A 19301-nucleotide genomic window follows, 5' to 3' on the forward strand; every position below is an offset into this window, starting at 1 on the left:
CAGAGGGAGGCATTCAAGCGCATTTCTTTGGGAAGAACTGGTATTAACAGAGTTCACCTAGCTACATATGGATAAGATAAGATTGCTGAGCCACCTAATAAATACATTGGAGAGTGGAGCTACTCCAAAATGTTACATATTCAAATAGTAGGGTGATGTATTGCCCTGCTGGGAATTTTGCTTCTCTTTCCTTGATATCTGATCAAGATTTAGCTAACATAGATAAAACTTATATATTCCTGTGAGCCTTAGAGAGAGAAAATATTTCAATTTAATTCAGATAACTCTGCCATCTCCTTATTAATGTGTCTTGGATTAGCAGAATTGGTTCTAATGCAGTCAGAAATATGGGATTTTAAGACTATCCTGGAGGTGTGTGTGTGTGAGAGAGAGAAATACTATAGTTAGTATATATAAGTATATATAATATAAGGTTAACAGATTTACAAATCGGTCCCCATACAAAATCCAGTGAAATTAAAAAGTGTCCCTGGATTAATTGAAAAAAGTCTGGTAACCTTAATATAATAACTATATATTTTAAGAGGTATTTTTATTTTTATTAATAGATATATACAGGTGAAACTTGGAAAATTAGAATATCGCCGAGAAGTGCATTTATTTCAGTAATGCAACTTAAAAGGTGAAACCAATATATGAGATAGATGCATGACATGCAAAACAAGATATGTCAAGCCTTGATTTGTTGTCATTGTAATTATTTGTCATTAGGCGGGTCAATTATAAATGGAATGTAATTAATGAAATGTAATAGCGATGTTTATTTTTGTAACTATTTGTTTTATTACTGTGGAATTTCCAAAAGAAAGCATTTGTAAAAATTAAAAGAAAAATAAAAAATAATAAGTTGCATTACTGAAATAAATGCACTTTTCGACGATATTCTAATTTTTCCAGTTTCACCTGTATTTTTAACTGCTGATTTTGTGTATACTTGAAATTTTGTTTAGGTCTACTCCTTTAGGACTCTTATGGATAATTCTAATGTATATAATATTTTCTACATAAATTGCTTAGAGGTTCTGACAGTTGAGTGGTATATGAATGATAATGAATGAATAAATAAATAAATAAATAAATATTGCTACTTGATAAAATGCCAGTTGGAGTCAGAAAACTCAAGAAGAAAATGTGTTATAAAAATGCTACACATCGAAATTTTCCTTTTGTCCTGGAGGGAGAACATTCAGAGGGTTATGAACTAAAGTAAGAAACCAGACACTTACTAAAGAAAACTGTACTGATAATTAGAGAGTACTGTAAGCCAATGTTCAAAGCCTTTATTTTTCTAGTTCAGAGTCTTCAAATGAATTTTTAAATGACATTTTATGTTTTTTGCATGGGCGAGACAGATTTTTAAAAGTAAATAAATAGAGTTTATTATATTTAGGAGGATTTTGTGTGTGTGTGTGTGTGTGTGTGCATGTTGCATTCTTCATTTGACCACATATGATTTCTATAAAAGTGTAAATTAACTTTCTGAAATAGATTTATCAGATAATAAACAGTATCAGGTAAAAGGGGAACATAAATACTGTTTCTAATTAACACCAAAAGAATCTGTTATCCAACAATGCTGAGGTGATTTATTTATTCAAGGTTTCCAGCATTTTTTCCAAGCAACTAAATGAAGTTTAACAAAGAGAAAAGTCAAGAGTGGAAATGCTATTTGCAGCCTTTTTTTGGGGGGGGGGGCAGGAAATACAAGTGCTGGAAAGGTTTAATATCAGGGGACTTCCACTTCATTTGATATCCGTGAGGTATAGATTATATTCTTCGGAGAGTGCAGAGGTAAGAATATAGTCTGTTCATAGAAGCTGCCAGACCAAATCAGACCATCTAGCGCTGCATGGACTGGCAGCATAAACAAAGGAATCTGCCTTCTAAGGAATCAGATCATTTCAGTATTGTCTGCACTGACTGGTAGCAGCTCTCTAGGATTTCAGACAAAGACCTTTTTTCCAGCCATACCTGGAGATGTTGGGGATTGAATTTGGGATTATTATTATTTTGCATGCAAAGCAGATGCTCTACCACGGAGACTTTTTTTAATAAAAAAAATATTGTCTTCAATTTATGCTCTTGTAAATTTTGACATTTGAAAGAAGGTAAAAAGGGTCAACTGTTGTCTTTGTCAGTTGACCCTTTTTACCTTCTTTCAAATATCAAAATTTACAAGAGCATAAACTGAAGACAATATTTTTTTTATTAAAAAAAGTCTCCGTGGTAGAGCATCGACCGAAGAATTGAGCGCCGAAAAATTGATGCTTTTGAATTATGGTGCTGGAGGAGACTCTTGAGAGTCCCATGGACTGCAAGAAGATCAAACCTATCCATTCTTAAGGAAACCAGCCCTGAGTGCTCCCTGGAAGAACAGATCGTGAAGCTGAGGCTCCAATACTTTGGCCACCTCATGAGGAGAGAAGAATCCTTGGAAAAGACCCTGATGTTGGGAAAGATTGAGGGCACTAGGAGAAGGGGACGACAGAGGACGAGATGGTTGGACAGTGTTCTCGAAGCTACGAACATGAGTTTGACCAAACTGCGGGAGGCAGTGGAAGACAGGAGTGCCTGGCGTGCTATGGTCCATGGGGCCACGAAGAGTCGGACTAAACAACAACAAAAAGGGTCAACAGAACCTTTTGTTTTAAGGTAGGGACTTTTTTTCTGAAGGAGTTTTTTTCTTTAGCATTAGCACAAAACCTATTGGGGCAGCATCTGCAACTAAAGCAGTGTTTTCCAATCTTGGCTCTCCAGCTGCTTTTGGACTACAATTCCCATCATCCCTGACCACTGGTCTTGCTAGCTAGGGAGGATGGGAGTTGTAGTCCAAAAACAGCTGGAAACCCAAGTTTGGGAAACACGGATTCTAAAGCATCACCCTTTGTCATCTGGGCACTGCATCCTGCAGAATATGCCTGTCCCCATATGATCCTTTTGTTGTTGAAATCACCTGTTGGAGTCTTGCTCAAGTGTCCTGAAAATGATGAGATGGAACTGTGTCTATTATGGTGATGGACCCAGGTATCTGGATTCTGCTCCCTGTTTCCACCAGCCTTTGCCATTAGGTCAGTCATTTCTTTTTCCAGAGGCATAGCTCTGTAGGTTTGCTGCAGCAAAAGCAACCATGTGGCACCTTGAAGACATACCACATTCATTACAGCAAAAGCTTTTATGGACTACAGTCTACTTCATCAGATGCAAGAGGTGTTATCCTGAGTTGCAGAAACATTTTGTTTAGAGAGGGTGATTCTTTTTTATTTTATTTTATTTTATTTACTTTAGATGCAAAGACAGATTTGGGACTCATCGAGTAGCTAAATTGTTAAGACAGCTCCATTAACAGACAGAGAGCTTGAAATCTGGTATACACATAGTTCCAAGTAGCCTGATCTGAAAATACAACCATTTCCTTCCTATGTTTTGCTCAAAACTTGAGGCATGGGATTAATCAGCTTGTTAATAACAGCAGAAGCCAAGCCAAGCTACTCATGCAATGGAACGGGTCTTCTTTCCTCCTCACACACTTTAATAATAACACATTCATTTAGGGGGAAAGAGGTTTCTAGACACATCTCTCTACATCATTCTATTATTACAATGCAAACGTGGGGCAGTTATTTAGACAATGGTCTTATAACACCTGTCTATACACCCTAATTCATTTTACTTTGTTTACTTCAAAATGTAAGCCAGCCCTGCTATTTCGGGATGTAGTAGCCTTCCTGTTCATTCTGCTGAGTGAGGCCCTGCCCTCTGCCCCGAAGTCCTTTTCTGATGTCCCCACTGCACAATTAATGTAGCTCATGAACCACCATTTGACCTTAGCTGCTAAGTATCCGGTTTTTCGCGGGAAACCCCCGGATTTTAATCCATTTCCCGCTGTTCTCCCGAATGGAGAAAAATCCCGGAAATCACCCGGATTTCCTACCTGCCAGGGAGCCTCTATTTTGGATGCTGCTCTGACCATGTGTGGGCACCGGAAATAAAGCAGAGTGGCACCGGAAATCGCTTCTACGCATCTTGGTGGTGGCCGCATGGCAGCGGCCATCTTAGTGGTGGCCGCATGGTGGCGGCTGTCACCAAGATGGCCGCCAGGCATGCGTAGAAGCAACTTCCTGTGCTGCTTTGCCCACACATGGTCAGAGTGGCCCTGGAAATTGCTTCTACACAACTTATGGTGCCGTGCCGCTGCTGATCCCGCATTTTTCAGTGGGAGGCTTGGCAGGTATGCATTTGACAATCCCAACTGAAGAGGAATCTGTAGCAGCACCAAAGAGGAGGCCCATACCACAAACAGTATTGTTATAGGGTTTTTAAAGGGTGGAACAGTCCGGATGAAATCTGGTTGATGCTGGAAGCTGGAGACAGAAAAAAACATCTTACTCTGGGTTACTCAAGAGCTGTGTTTTGGGGTTTCTCTGGAACCCTAATGGGGAATCAATAACTGTTGGGGTGTTGGGTTCTGTGAGCTCCTCCATCCTATGCTGAGGTTGTAAGGTAAAGGGACCCCTGTCCATTACGTCCAGTCATGACTGTGGGTTGTGGCGCTCATCTCGCATTATTGGCCGAGGGAGCTTCCAGGTCATGTGGCCACCATGACAAAGGTGCTTCTGGCAAACCAGAGCAACACATGGAAACGCCGTTTACCTTCCCACTGTTTATCTACTTGCACTTTGACGTGCTTTCGAACTGCTAGGTTGGCAGGATCTGGGACCGAGCAGTGGGAGCTCACCCTGTCACAGGGATTCGAACCACCAACCTTCTGATCGGCAAGCCCTAGGCTCTGTGGTTTAACCCACAGTAGGTGTAAATAAAACTATATATCCTAAAGACACTACAATCGACCTTCATTCCAAGGAAACCAAACCCTTGGGCCCCTGAAGTCTCTCACTGCTTGGAGATCAGGGTGTACACAGCAGTATTTTGAATGTGTGAGCAGAAAGTAAAGGATACATTTCCAGAGAAAGGGAGAGAAAGAAAGAGATTTACTCCTGCCACCTATATCCTTTTCTTTGGGTCCTTTATAGCTTTGGCTGAAAACGATATCACCACGGCTCTCTGCATACCACATATTTAAATGTAGTTGTTGATGGTGATTGTACCCAACATCTCTGAGGTTTTGGAGCGTGACTTTGTATTTCGATTAAGTGATGCTGTTCCATGAGATTTCTAAAAACTTGTCAGCTGTTGTGGATTATATAAAATAAATAGATAGATAGATGGAAATATCCTTTGACAATGCACCAGTCTAGAAACATAACCCTTCCCTGGACCCCGTGATTATGAATAGAGAGGAAATACTTAGACTGTGGTGCTGAATGAACTTATTCAGAAGTGCCAGTGTCTTTGATGGTACTTCCAAGGGAATAGAAAGCTGCAAGATCACAGGATAAGTATTTTATTTATGTGGTTGTCAAAGAAAATCAGTATCTCAGCCTTAATACAAAAGTGAGTGCAAGAATTCTTGAAGAACACTCTAATTCCATATTAGAGACTCCAGTAGTAAATCTCAAGGTAACACAACATCACTGTTTAATTTTTTAAAAGGTGTTGTTGTTGTTGTTGTTGTTGTTGTTGTTGTTGCATTTAAATCCTACCTTTCCACCCAGGAGCTCAAGGTGGCACACATGGGTCTCGCCCTCTTGATGTTCTTTTTCACAACAAAACTCCCTGTAAGTAATGGGAAATCAAGAGTTCAAGATTATGGGGATGTAGAAGCTGCTCTCAGAGGTTTGTGGTGTAATGGCTTGTGAAAGGGCTTTCTTGGTGATGGCCCCCTAAACATGGAACTCTGTTCCCCCAGAAGTTCATCTGCCACCATCATGACAGCTTCCACCAGTTGCTGACAATGCAACTCTTTAAATTCGCCTTTGAAAACAGAAGAATTGATTTTGGTGTCCTCCTTGTATTGTGTTATATGCATTATTGTTTTTTTGGGTGTGTGTGTGTGTTATGGGAGGGAGTTTCTATTTTATTTTGCCGTTTTAATTGTGCTTTTGTATTTTGTAACCTGACCTGGGACCTTCTGGTAGAGAGCAGGAAAGAATATATTATAATTCATAATAATACCTGTAACCTTATATGAAGAGATGGGAGCGTGTAATGGGTAGTGATGCATTTATCTTAACACCTTATGCTCTCTAAAAATATAGACGGTCTGTTTCCAGTCTTAGTGTTGGTCATGGAAAATAGATCTTACTGCTTTGATTACGTCAAAATTGAGTGTCTTTGGGATGAAGGCAGGATTCCAGCTTTCTGATTGACTATAAACATCACCATCATGGCTCGCCCACAACAGCTGGCGCCCACATTGGGTAGAGCGATTAGGCTTTTAGCGCTTGCAGCTTACACAAAGCCGAGAGTCCCCTTGGAAACATTGGCTGTTTCAGGAACCCGTGGATAAACATGGGGTCTTCCAGGAGCTGGCAGGCCTTCCTCTAATGCGTGTTACTCTCTTTGTCTCTCCAGCTCGACCTGTAATTGAAGACAACTGCTTTGGCGGTTCATTTTTGGCAGCTGTGAGATGAAGTGGAGAGTGAGAGTTTCCAGACGTGGCACCCAGTTGCCAGTTTTATTCTCCTCTCTGTCTTTCTTTGGGGTTTTTTTTTTTATACCGACCAGACAGCAGTGGGTATAGCTACAAGGCAGCTTGGAAGGCATTACTATATGTCTGACCTGCATGGCCTTCTTGTCCTTAGTCGCATGCGAGTCGGAGACTGGCTCTGCACCTCTTCCATTCTTCTCTCTTCCTGGATCTTCTCTCTTCCTCCTCAGTTCCTTTCCTCTTCATCTTATCTGCCCCACTGAATAATGTTGTCATGGCTGGTACCAGCCTGCATTACCTAAAAGCATGGAATTGCAGCGTTGCAAAGTTGGAAGGGAACCGAACAGTTATCTTCTTCACCTACCTGCAATGCAGGAATCTCAGCGAAAGCATCCATGTTGCAACACTGAACCATGAAAAGCCCATCCTTCACATATAAAGGGAATCGAATCATTTCAGAGGGCAGCAATCTTTCTGGGCCAGTGAGTACATTTGGGATTTTGAGGTAGTACTGTGGGGGCTATCACAAGATGGCTGATGCGGGGAGTCATGGACTGGTTGGATCCCAGGAGAGGTGGGAGGCCAAGAAGCAGAGATGAGTTGGGCTGGTGAAAAAGCCATGGTGTCTCCTGCTCCTGCTGTGACAAGCTCACCTCCCCCCTGGTCTCCCAGGACCAGGAGAGGTATGAAGTGGGAGGAGCAAAGACAGGTGTGGCAGAGTAGTCTCAGCTTGCTTGGGAAAGATCTGGGCGAGGAGCAGACTTAGGCAGCTGTGGGAAAGCAGGGACCTTCAGTCTCTGCAACTGCCTCATAGGGGCAAGAAGAGTTGCTGTGCTCATTAGGCCTGGCAGTCCTGAGCAGACCTTGGTTTTTCTAATATAGAATTAATTTCACTTATTCCATGTGATTTATTGCTGGCTCATTATACAAAAAATGGCTGCCGCAGAAACAGCACCACAAAAAGTGAAGGCCTATTCACCCATGAACCCCCACATCATAAGCCCTATTATTATTATTATTATTATTATTATTATTATTATTATTATTAGAAATTATATACCACCCTATACCCAGAGGTCTCAGGTCGGTTCACAGAATGAAATCAAGATATAAAAATACAAAATACATAATAAAAATAAAAGCAACAACCCAATAGCCCCCATCCCCACATTTCAGTGTGGGGCTGGGAAGACCCATATATCAGTCACCACCACACTTGTTCACACAGAGAGGAGCTATTTGCACCTTGCCTCTGTTCAGGTCAGAAAGTAGGGTGGGCGTCTAATCCCAGCATCCGATGAAATGTGGGCACATCTCAGGGAAGCATGTTCAACGTAGGAGAGGCCAAACCACTGCAAGCAGGAACTGAGCAGGTGGAGCAAGTAGTCTGTCCTGGATTGTGAATTTTTAAGGGGATATATATATACTGAGATGTTTCACATATGCCACAGGATGTACCAATGGGCAACCATCCACCTATTCATTAAAAATATTTATATACCACCTTTAATCAAAAGCTATCGGAGTGAGTAGCAATAACCTCCTAAAACAATACATCACTCCAATAAAATCAACAATATATGAAGCATCCTATGGCTGCACATTAGTGGCAAACATTAAAAGCCTGTATAAAAAGCCATGTTTTGTTGTTGTTGTTTAGTCGTGTCCAACTCTTCGCGATCCCCTTCATGGATCAATGCCTTGTCGTGGCGAAGGGGCTTGAATAACTCAGAGAAGCTATGAGCTATGCCATGCAGGGCCACCCAAGATGGACAGGTCATAGTGGAGAGTTTTGACTAAACGTGATCCACCTGGAGAAGGAACTGGCAAGCCACTCCAGTATCCCTGCCAAGAAAACTCCATGGATAAAGGCAACAGCCATGTTTTACCTGGTGCCTAATTGTGAAAAACAGGTGGTACCTGCTGAATGTCATGGGGCAAGAAGTTTCAGAACCAGGGTGCCACTGCTTGAAAGGCACAACTGTCGCTATATTTGTATCTAACTTGTCCTTCTAATTTCAATGGCTCAGTATGACTGACTTTCTCTGGATTGAGGCCACAAAGGCAAGTTCCTGGGACAAATGTCCCATTCATCATATATGGTAGGTGTGTTGACCCTGGCTGCACTTCCAGCATAAATGCAGAGGAAAGTCCCATGTGATGGTAAAATCCTCTTAGAGCACGAAACATCCCAGCTTGCTTGCTTATTAGCAAGTGAGCACCATATTCAAAGTGTTTGGTTGACTTCCCAGACCTCAAGCCCTTGGCAATTGTACAAAATTGCTGGGAGCTGGAAGAGCCATCAGAGACTCTGCGTACAAATGAACAGCCTGTGGATCCTTGTCTTTGTTCTGAATCCTCATGCAGTTTCACCCTGACATGGGATGGTTTTCATTTGTGCTTTAAATAGGGCAGGGTTGAAACTCCATGTTGATATTAAGAGGCAGAGGGACGATCTTTCAGATGGCTTCAGGATGCCACAGGGGGAAAAAAAACCTGCAGATGGTTTAATAACTAAAAAGCAATGATTTAGCTGGAGAAAAGCAATAAAAAACTGGCAGGGTCATATGGGAATGAGGGTGGTGGCAGCAGTAGCCAGCTGGATATAAATGGGTTTTGGGTGTTGATGAAAAGGTACACACAAGACCCAATCTTTTGTGAATATGTTGTGGAATTTTTGCCGAATAAGACACATAGATGGTTGGAGGACGCAGTCTTGAAATGCATGCAGATACTGAAGTGGGAACTGAACATATGCTAAAAGAAGACAGCTTAGTATGGGTGGCCCTGATGCTGCAGAGTTTTGTACTTGACCACATGACAGGCATTTATCGGGTCTAAACAATACCACCAGACCTTCCAAGTGTCCCTATTTCCCAGGGACAGTCCCAGATTTCCAGGAGCAGCCCCAGTTTCCGATTTAATCATGGAATGTCTTGGTTTTCCTAAGGATGACCCTGTTTTCATCGGAGAAATGTTGGAAAGTATTTACCATGTGCACAGTTGTTCTGGCAAATACAGCTCTCAGGAAACCTAGGCCCTTGGCCTGAGTTTGCTGCTTGGGTGGGTATCACTAGCGCAACTCTATGATGCAGGGACTGCTGGTTTGCTGGTGGAACAAGGGCTCCTGGGGATGTGGGAACTTCCTTGAGTCATGGTGGGGGAAAAGAGGAGTTGTGCACCAAGGAGTTGCTGAAGGCAAAGACACCAAGGTAGGGAGAAAGGGACATTGGCACTTACCTGACCTGATGGTTGTCCCACCTCAGGGCTGGAAACATTACATGACCCTAGAACAGCTCGGTGAGCCATCCACAAATATGGTGCTCCTAGTTTTCAGAGGACAGCCCTGTATCGGAAGGGCTGTCAAGTCTAAAGAGAAAGAACCATCAGAAGGCAGAGTACCAAGAGACTTGAAGATGTTTATCACCATTTATCACCTGGACACCAGCAGCAGTTGAGCAGCCACACAGGTTACCTGGTGATAGTCTTCCCCACTATTTGCATCTAACTTGTCCTTCTAATTTCAATGGCTCACTATGGTGGGATGCACTCTATCCCTGTGAAAACTATAGTAATTTTTTCTAAATTTGCACCCCTAAATATACATTAGCATATCCATCTCAGCCACTGTATTTCTAGAGTGTCTAGAGTGTCGTTTCATATAATTGAATGTGCATTATTGTCTGTTTCCGAGCAGCAGCAGCAGCAGCAGCAGCAGCAGCAGCAGCAGCAGCAGCAACACTTCTACTTTTTTTCAAATCTGTTTTTATTTATGTAAATATTTGTGCACTTACTAATACTCAGCCATCTGACTTACTCAGTTCTGTTGACATGGCCTGATTTGTTGTTGAGAAGGGCGTGTTCTAATGTGTCATCAGCTACTTATTGTGCAGCTGGGTGTCTGTCTGCAACATGCGACATTTCTATTGTTTTCTAGTAACCAAATGCTCAGATTGGAATATAACATGGAAATACAAATATATAACTCAGCAATATTTGTAATGATACATTTGCAAATAAAGCACCCAAACCACCAACCCTGCTTGTTTCAGTGAGGTTTTGAAAATGTAAGTTTTCTCTGCTACTTTCCCAGTTTCCTGATTAATACATTTCTTAAATTAGGTGTCCACCATTCATTATGGAAGGTAATGGTAGCAGATGTTCCCTGCCCTGCTCCCTAACTGGATACTTTTTGAGTTGTAGCCCAGCTGTTTAGCCAGCTGTTCCCTACCCCAGTGGTTCCTAACCTTCCCCCACCCAAAGACCATTGAAAATTGCTGAAGGTGTTAGCAGACCACTTCATGATTTTTCTGCCTGTTGTAGCAGTTGTAATTCTGTAAAATACAATATAAGAAATAAAAGAAGCAATAAAAATTGCAACTAAAAATCAATAGGACTATTTAATGTGATGGTTGTGACATCTCCTATCTTCAACCACAAATTCCAGGCAGACGCATAGTAGATGCCTTGCAGGAATCCTGAGGGCCACTGGACGTTCAAGGTTTCCTTTCTCCTATAAAGTAGCTGCTACTAACCACTCTGATGGCCAGTTTTAGAGTGGTAGAATCTCTGAATTCGATTAGCTTTCGGGGTAGATTAATCTGCCTTTTTTGGTTTCTCTCAATTTATCCTTTTTCCAATCTTAAATTCAGCTCTCCACACATCTGCAGCGATTTGCCATTTTCTCGCTGTTTTGACTAATGTGCACATTTTGTGCAAGCAGTTTCTCCCAATTCTCCATTTTTGTATGCTGTATTCACTAATATAGGCATCTTAATGCAAATTTCTCCCTAATGCATACAATTTTGTACATGGTGTTTGATTGGGCAACGGAACCACAAAATTCAGAGAACTGTGAATTTTGAAGTGCAAGTGTGTGTTGGTTCATGTGTTAGTTTCAAATGTGTGATAAGGTGGGGCTTGATTTTTTTTTAAAAAAAGGCAAACAAAATAAAATTTCTCCCCCTTTCCTAAGTAACTCAGATGTAGTTTTGTATATGGTGATTGTCACAGGCTATGAGTCCTAAGTTGCAGCAGAGATCATTGGCCCAACTCCTTTAAACAGCATTTTGCATCAAGTCCTCACCCCTTACCACAATTTTGCACCTGGCTCTGGCTGGTGGACCTTGGGAGTCTAGTAAAAAACAAAGCAGGTCCCACAAGCTTGATGTCTATCCACTTCTGCTCCAGGCCACTCAGATAAATGAGGCTGTGCAGTACTTTATTTGGATCAGAAACTAGTGTTGGACCAGAAACATGTTGTCTCCAGTACTAGAGGAGACCCAATGAAATGAATAAGGTAAAGATAAAGGACCCCTGGATGGTTAAGTCCAGTCAAAGGTGACTATGCGGCGCTCATCTTGCTTCAGGCTGAGGGAGCCGGTGTTTGTCCACAGACAGCTTTCTGGGTCATGTGGCAAGCATGACTAAACTGCTTCTGGCGCAACGGAACACTGTGACGGAAACCAGAGTGCATGGAAACATTGTTTGCCTTCCCACCACAGTGGTACCTATTTATCTAGTTGCACTAGCATGCTTTCGAACTTCTAAATTGGAAGGAGCTGGGACAGAGCAATGGGAGCTCACTCCATTGCAGGGATTTGAACCGCCAACCTTCCGATCGGCAAGCCCAAAGAGGCTCAGTGGTTTAGACCACAGTGCCACCCTTGTCCTCAATGAAATTAATAGACCTCAGTTCATCATGGTCATTAATTTAAATGTGTCTGCTCTGACGAGGAATAGCATTGGATACAGCCCCCTCTATTATTCAACACACACACACACACACACCTTGGTTAAAAATGTAGAGATATTATTGTTTTGTGAAAAGCAATTTAAAACAACGCTGAGTTTTCATTATGAGGAAGAGACAGAGAGCGGTGGTGTGGCTTTTCCAATAACATCTTGAATGTGTAATTTTGCAATATTGTCCCTATGTCATTAATGGGATCCTTATTGTAAGCATAGCCTTGAAGTAGACAATGGAAAGAGAAAGGCTGCTGTCTCAGTGATTTCTTGACTCTGTGTTCTTCATTATGCTCCTTTGTTTTGTTTTCCATAGTATTTTCTGGGGCAGCTCGTCCTGCTGCTTGATGATCAGAGTGAAGGCAGGTTAGGCATCCCTGCTTCGTCTCACTCTCAAACATTTCAGCCGTGACATTGCAATGTCTCAGTGGAAGCAGAAAAGTGCCTCAGATGTACAAGGCGCTCTCCTGTGTACGAGGCGATGCATGCAGATGAAAGCATTCTGCTACAAATATTTGATGCAGAAATGTTAGATGGTTTGGAAGAGACTACAAAGAACCACTTACTGGAATTAGTACCAGTGCCAGAGCTGACATAACAAAAGCAAGCGTTTTCCGTGGCTATACAGGAGAATGTGGCCTGCATTTATAGTGCAATCCTGTACATTTCTACTAAGTCACATCTATTTTTGTGTCAAACATCCATATTTTAGCTTTGATGAAAGCTCTTTCAAAACAAAACATTGCTACACATCAGGGTTGGCTAACTTGTAGGCCTCCAGAAGCTATGGACTCCATTTGCCCTCAGCCACACCCAGTCGTAAGGGGTGATGGGATCCTATTTTTAAAAGACATCTGAAGGCAGCCCTGTTTAGGGAAGTTTTTAATATTTAATGCTGTATTGTTTTAACACTCAATCGGGAGCCACCCAGAGTGGTTGGGGAGACTCAGCCAGATGGGCGGGGTACAAATAATAAATTATTATTATTATTATTATTATTATTATTATTATTATTATTATTATTGCAGCTGAGTAACACCTGGAAGGCCACAGATTAGGCAGTGTTGCATAGTGGACTAGGACCTTGGGAGATCAGGGTTCAAATCCCTGCTTTGCCATAAAACTCATAGGGTGACTTTAGGCCAAACAGTCTCTCCATTCAAACCAGCCTCACAGGGTAGTTGTGAGGATAAAACAGGGAGGAACAGAACAATCAACCCCACCTTTTCCTGCATTGCAGGGGGTTGGACAAGATGCCTCTTGGGGTCCCTTCCAACTCCACAATTTCATGATTCTATACGCTATATATTTTAATCAGTGTTATACCTCTAACAGTTGTGAGGAATTCTGGGAAGGGTGGTTAAAGGGTGCTGGGAAATGTAGTTCTGTGAGGTCAGCACCCTTAACAAACTAAAGTTTCCAGGATTCTTTGGGGGAACCCATGGCTGTTAAAGTGATATGAGTGTACCAGTAATAAGCAAACACTGGCAATTTTGACTCCTGTTTTCACTGGAATTCTCCATGAACCCTACACTGAAAAAAAATGTGAAGGTTATTGAATGTCACCCTTAAAAAAGAAACAAAAAACAACCACCTGCGTCTCAAATAGGGACTCTTTGTCCAATCTCCCTAACATTTGGCATGGATGATGTTCCAAGAGAGCATCTTAAAGCATACAAATTTTATTCTGCTCATATTTGAAATGTCAACGTTATAGGTAGCAGAAGTCAGGCTGTAGCTCCCATCGAAAAGAATGATTCCTGAAAAATGCATAGAAACCTGAAAAATAGATGAACGTGTTCTGAAAGCACTAAATGCAGAGGAAAGTTTTGGGAAATAAATAAGCTATGAAAATAATTTTTAAGGCACCTGCCGCCCCAGTGCATATGCTTAGCTGGCTCACAGAGAAACTTTTAGCCGGTGTGGCTTTTCCTGAATGTTGATAATTTTGTGTTTTAATGTTGTGACCCTGAGCTGGAGTAAAGGGCAGGTAATAAATAGATAAATAATAACAGGGAAAGCTGTTAATGACATTGTAGTATGTCTGGCACAGAAGCTGATGACTTCTTTCTCTGGGAACAGAATCACAGAGCCACAGGTTAAGGCAGTCTGTAGGATCAGGCGTGTAAAAATATACAGTGTTAGGATAACCATGTTAGAAGAGGACAGATAGGTGACTTCATCAGAAATGGTATAGAAAGTGCAGGGTACTAGTTAGACTTCAGGCAGGCTCACAGCCAAATAGGTGCCCGTCTACGATTTCTCCTTTCTCTTTGCTTCTCGAGTGTATGCTAAGCTACACAAACCCTGCAGTACGTTTGCAACTCAGACTGTTTTACTGCACATTAAGGTAAGAGTGTTTATTTATGCAACCTCACTTCCAATAAAAGCTGAGCTTTACAGAGCATTATATGGTGTGCGCTGTGGATGCTGTGTATTGCTAGGTCACACCATAGATCAAGACTGAGCTGCCAAACACCCAGCGAGGAACTTTGAAGTAAACTCTAGCAAGAGGCGGAGAAGAAAATGGAGCCAGAAACAATACAGGTTAGAAAAATGTTTATTTTAGTTAGCAAAAGAAGAAAGAGTTGGACTTATTAGATGTATTTTTCCTACTGTATTAATTCTGGGTTATGTTCCTGGAAATAATGACTGGCTCAGGACTTCCTGGAGTTAGCCCAGTTCTGTCCTCAGATCGCTGCATGTCATTAAAATGGGCTAGTGGCTGTGCTTGAGTGAGGGCCTGTTTATGGGTTTCGCACTGAACTCTCTCCTTCGGTTCAGCCAACCTCTGGTCTGTGGTAACACACATACATTGTGCTGGGGCGAAGGTGACAAATGGTTCCATCGTTGGGGTGAAGGTCTGTTGCAAAGTGAAAGATTTCACTAGCTCATAACCAAGGCACTTGACTGTGACTTTCCATCCAAGTGGAACAGAGAAAAGTTAGGGGAATCTAGCTCTAGAAATGTCTAGAATAATCAGACTCTTACAAGACATCTCAAGACAAGAAAAGGTAATAAGGTAAGTGTATTGTGTGAACCAGGCCATGATGGGATCACTGACGGAAAATCCCACAATCTAAATCTAGTTGTGATAATTGTAGCATTATATTTGTAGGATAACAAGCCTCATATAACCGAAATGCTTGAGTCTAATTAATGCATGTGCAGGTTTATGCCATAGAATAAGCTGTCCTGCCAGGCTTAGCTAGGTCACCCCCCCTCACCTTGGGAGGAAGGAAGTCAAGTCTATTGTTCCCCTCCATCTACCATGTGAACTCAGGCATGTAAAGAGGTCTGAGCTGCTTGCTCCCAGCTCAGACAGCATAGCTTTCTTATAAAGCCATTGTTGTGTTCTTATACAAATAATTTAGGAACTTTCATCACACTGGAACTAATATAAGTTTTACTGCCTATGTTTTCTGACTGCTGTATGGAAAAGCACATTAAACTGACCTTTGAAGAGCTTGTAAGTAAATTATTTTTAACTTACCAAATGTGTGGTCTTTTTCTATGCGGAGGAAAGAAGGGAACTTCGGAAGGAACTTAGAAGGACATATTTTAAAGGTCTAACAGCCTCTATGTCCATGCTTTACTGTTTACTTTACTATATGTTTTGTGATTTTAAATTTCTGCCGGGGTTCTCTCATCAAAGAGTACCTGTCCCTGGATTTTAATTATCCAGGAAATTCTCCTTTTATACCTATTTTTCTATCCCAACCAACAATATTTGCTATAAAGACTGTCATGTTTGTTTTTCTACACATAATTCAGAGGCAAAACATATGCCTCCCACCAACGCCATTCCCATCCTTTTGCTCTCACTACTAACAGGAGATCTTTCCATTAATCCAGTAAGTGTGGTCATCTGCTTTAGCCAGTTGCTCACGAAATGAAGGCCAAGTCACATGATCATGATGAGTCACATGCTGTGATCTCATGAGAAGTGAATGTGAGTCACATCTGAACATGTGGCAAAGAGGTCGTTTGATCACTTTGTCACTCATGCAGATTGCTTTTCCGTGTGTGATAAAGTGAGTTCATTTTTCCCGCTCACCTCATTACGCACTAAACAGTGATCTTAGTGGGGAATGGAGCAATCAGTGGTGAAAGTGACAAGAACTTCCAGGTACTGAATACTGGCTAGACATAATAGACTTCTGGCAAAACATTCACATCTGACTTTCTGGTACAACATTATGGGAGTTCCAGAAAACCATAGGTCTAATCCACTTTGGTCATTAAGAACAATCAAACAAACAGATTTCCCACACAATTTGCTTTGCTAATACATTCTCTTCCTCTGGGTTTCCCACATGTTGACAGTCACATTTCCCTTCTTTTCACTGTCCTTGGGTCAGCTGAAATTTATGGAGTAACATTAAACATGGAGCATAAAGCTAGCCTAGCATCAGGGTTTACATTTCGATCAGTAAGTTCAGATATCTTTGTAAGGGTCTTACTCAAAAATATTGTGACTATTTTGTGGGTCCACCACATATGAGAATATGAGCCTTTTGTTTTTCAAATTTTCCAGCGTACTGGGCTAACTAATGTGGGACAAATGAAAAAGGGTAAAGATTTTTTTAGGTTTTTTCCTCTGATTTCTGCTGGCAATTATTGTAAAGGCTCCCACCACATAGCTGCACATATTTCTGGTTGCATCCCCCAGCCCTCTGTCAAATAGTTCCTTGGCTTTTTAAGCCTGCACAGTTTTTACAATGACCTTTTTACCTGTAGTCGATAATCAATAAAATGGTGTTCGCATGAGAAGTGAGCATTAGGCTCATCTGCACGTGTGGCAAATGTGAAAAAGGCACCTCATGAAAAAAACACCACACTGTGTTTCTGTCATATGGTGCTGATATGTTCACTTTGTTCTAATTTTAAAGTGATTTTTTTTTTAAAAAAAGTGGAGTACACCTTTTAAAAAAGAAGTAAATTAAACGGTTTCTAGTTAGCTACTCAATAACAGGAAGGAAAACTATGGGTTGTAGCCAACCAACAAACATAAGTTACATGTCTCCATTAATTTCATGGGGTCTAAATAATCTTCATAGAATAAACACTGGATACAACCCCATGTTTCTTATTGAGGATCATTCAATGACTACCTCAGGAGGAAAAGAGGCACTTTTAAACTATGGATTTTTTTAATTGCATGCTTTCAGAACCACCATCTCTCCTCCTAGACATAGAAACATAAGAAGCTGCCTTAAACTAACTCACGACCCTCAATCCATCTAGCTTAGTGTGGTCTAACACTAACTGGCAACAGTGCTCCACGGTTTCAGACAGGACACTTTCCCATGCCTACCCTGGAGATGCCACAGATTTAACCAGTGACCTTCTGCATGCGAAGCAGTTGCTCCCCGGCTGAGCTTGGGCTCATTTTCAGCACTCTATATCTTTTAATGGTTTAGGTAAGCACTCCACAACTATTTCACATTTCCATCTGTTCAGTTCTGCTCTGATCTAATCTAATTAGTTGAAGAATAGCATATCATATTCTCCCCTCAGGTTGAGTTCTTGGTGTGTGTGTGTGGCATGTTGTTGTCTATCATTTGTGTACTTTTCAAATTCTCGTCTCTTTCATAGTTATCAAATGTGCTGTGTGGAGAAATATGCGTTCGCAATCGTCTTCATGGGGGTGTCACGTCACAGTGGCTAATGATGGCATTTCCCTCTCAGCGTTGGCCTTAGATGATGACATGCACATGTCAGCAAAACTGAACAGAATGGTTTTTGTGAAGAAGGAATCTTGGTTTGGGGTTGAGTCTCATACCAGTTCCACGCAGCTCTTCATTAAGATGCTGCACACATTCAGCAACAGAAGAGAAAATGTTTGTCTAATTCTTGTGACATAATGTCATGAAAAGAAATTGTTTCCATAATACTCTTTTTGTTGATCTTTCCACTCTTGGAAATGTGAGGAAGCACCATAACTATACTTCTGCAGTCTTCTAATGCTGCAATAACCGAGTCGTTTCTCAAAAGGAAAACTATTATATGAATTTGGCTGAAACAGGAAAATAAAATAAAATACAGGTACATCTTAGGCTTTGAGTTATTTTCAAGCTCCTGGGGTGGTTGGTCTTAACAACCATGTTGCGGTAGCTTGTAATATTTTGTCCTTCCCAGCAAATTCACACTACGGATTGTTTAGGACTATGAAAGTTTGCTCATTTCCATAGTGATGTATGGAAGTGAGAGCTGGACCATCAAGAAGGCTGATCGCCGAAAAATTGATGCTTTTGAATTTTGGTGCTGGAGGAGACTCTTGAGAGTCCCATGGACTGCAAGAAGATCAAACCTATCCACTCTGAAGGAAATCAGCCCTGAGTGCTCACTGGAAGGACAGATCCTGAAGCTGAGGCTCCAATACTTTGGCCACCTCATGAGAAGAGAAGACTCCCTGGAAAAGACCCTGATGTTGGGAAAGATGGAGGGCACTAGGAGAAGGGGACGACAGAGGATGAGATGGTTGGACAGTGTTCTCGAAGCTACAAACATGAGTTTGACCAAACTGCAATAGGCAGTGGAAGATCGGAGTGCCTGGCGTGCTCTGGTCCATGGGGTCACGAAGAGTCGGACACGACTAAACGACTAAACAACAACAAGAAGAAGTTTGCTCATGGTAATGGATCTGGTCTAGTGAGTTTTTAAAAGCAGTCATTTGGACACAGTTCCCAACTCCATCAATCACGAATCCTTTAGCATCAGTAAACCCACCCTTGAATTTCAAACGTTTGCTAATGTCTGGCTTAGGAATATGTTTAACAAAACCCAGATTCCTTAAGCACAGAGGAGAAGAATCTGCAACCCTCCATATGTTGCTGGAGGACAACAACTGCTCATTGCCCCTAACAGCACCTGTCTGGCAACATCTAGCAAACTTTTCCAGCCGGGAGCCGGTCCACTGTCCCACAGACCTTGTGGGGGGCCGGACTGTATTTTTTTGGGGGGGGAATGAATGATTTCCTATGCC

Source organism: Zootoca vivipara, chromosome 12 (genome assembly GCF_963506605.1).
Source record: "Zootoca vivipara chromosome 12, rZooViv1.1, whole genome shotgun sequence".
NCBI lineage: Eukaryota > Metazoa > Chordata > Lepidosauria > Squamata > Lacertidae > Zootoca > Zootoca vivipara.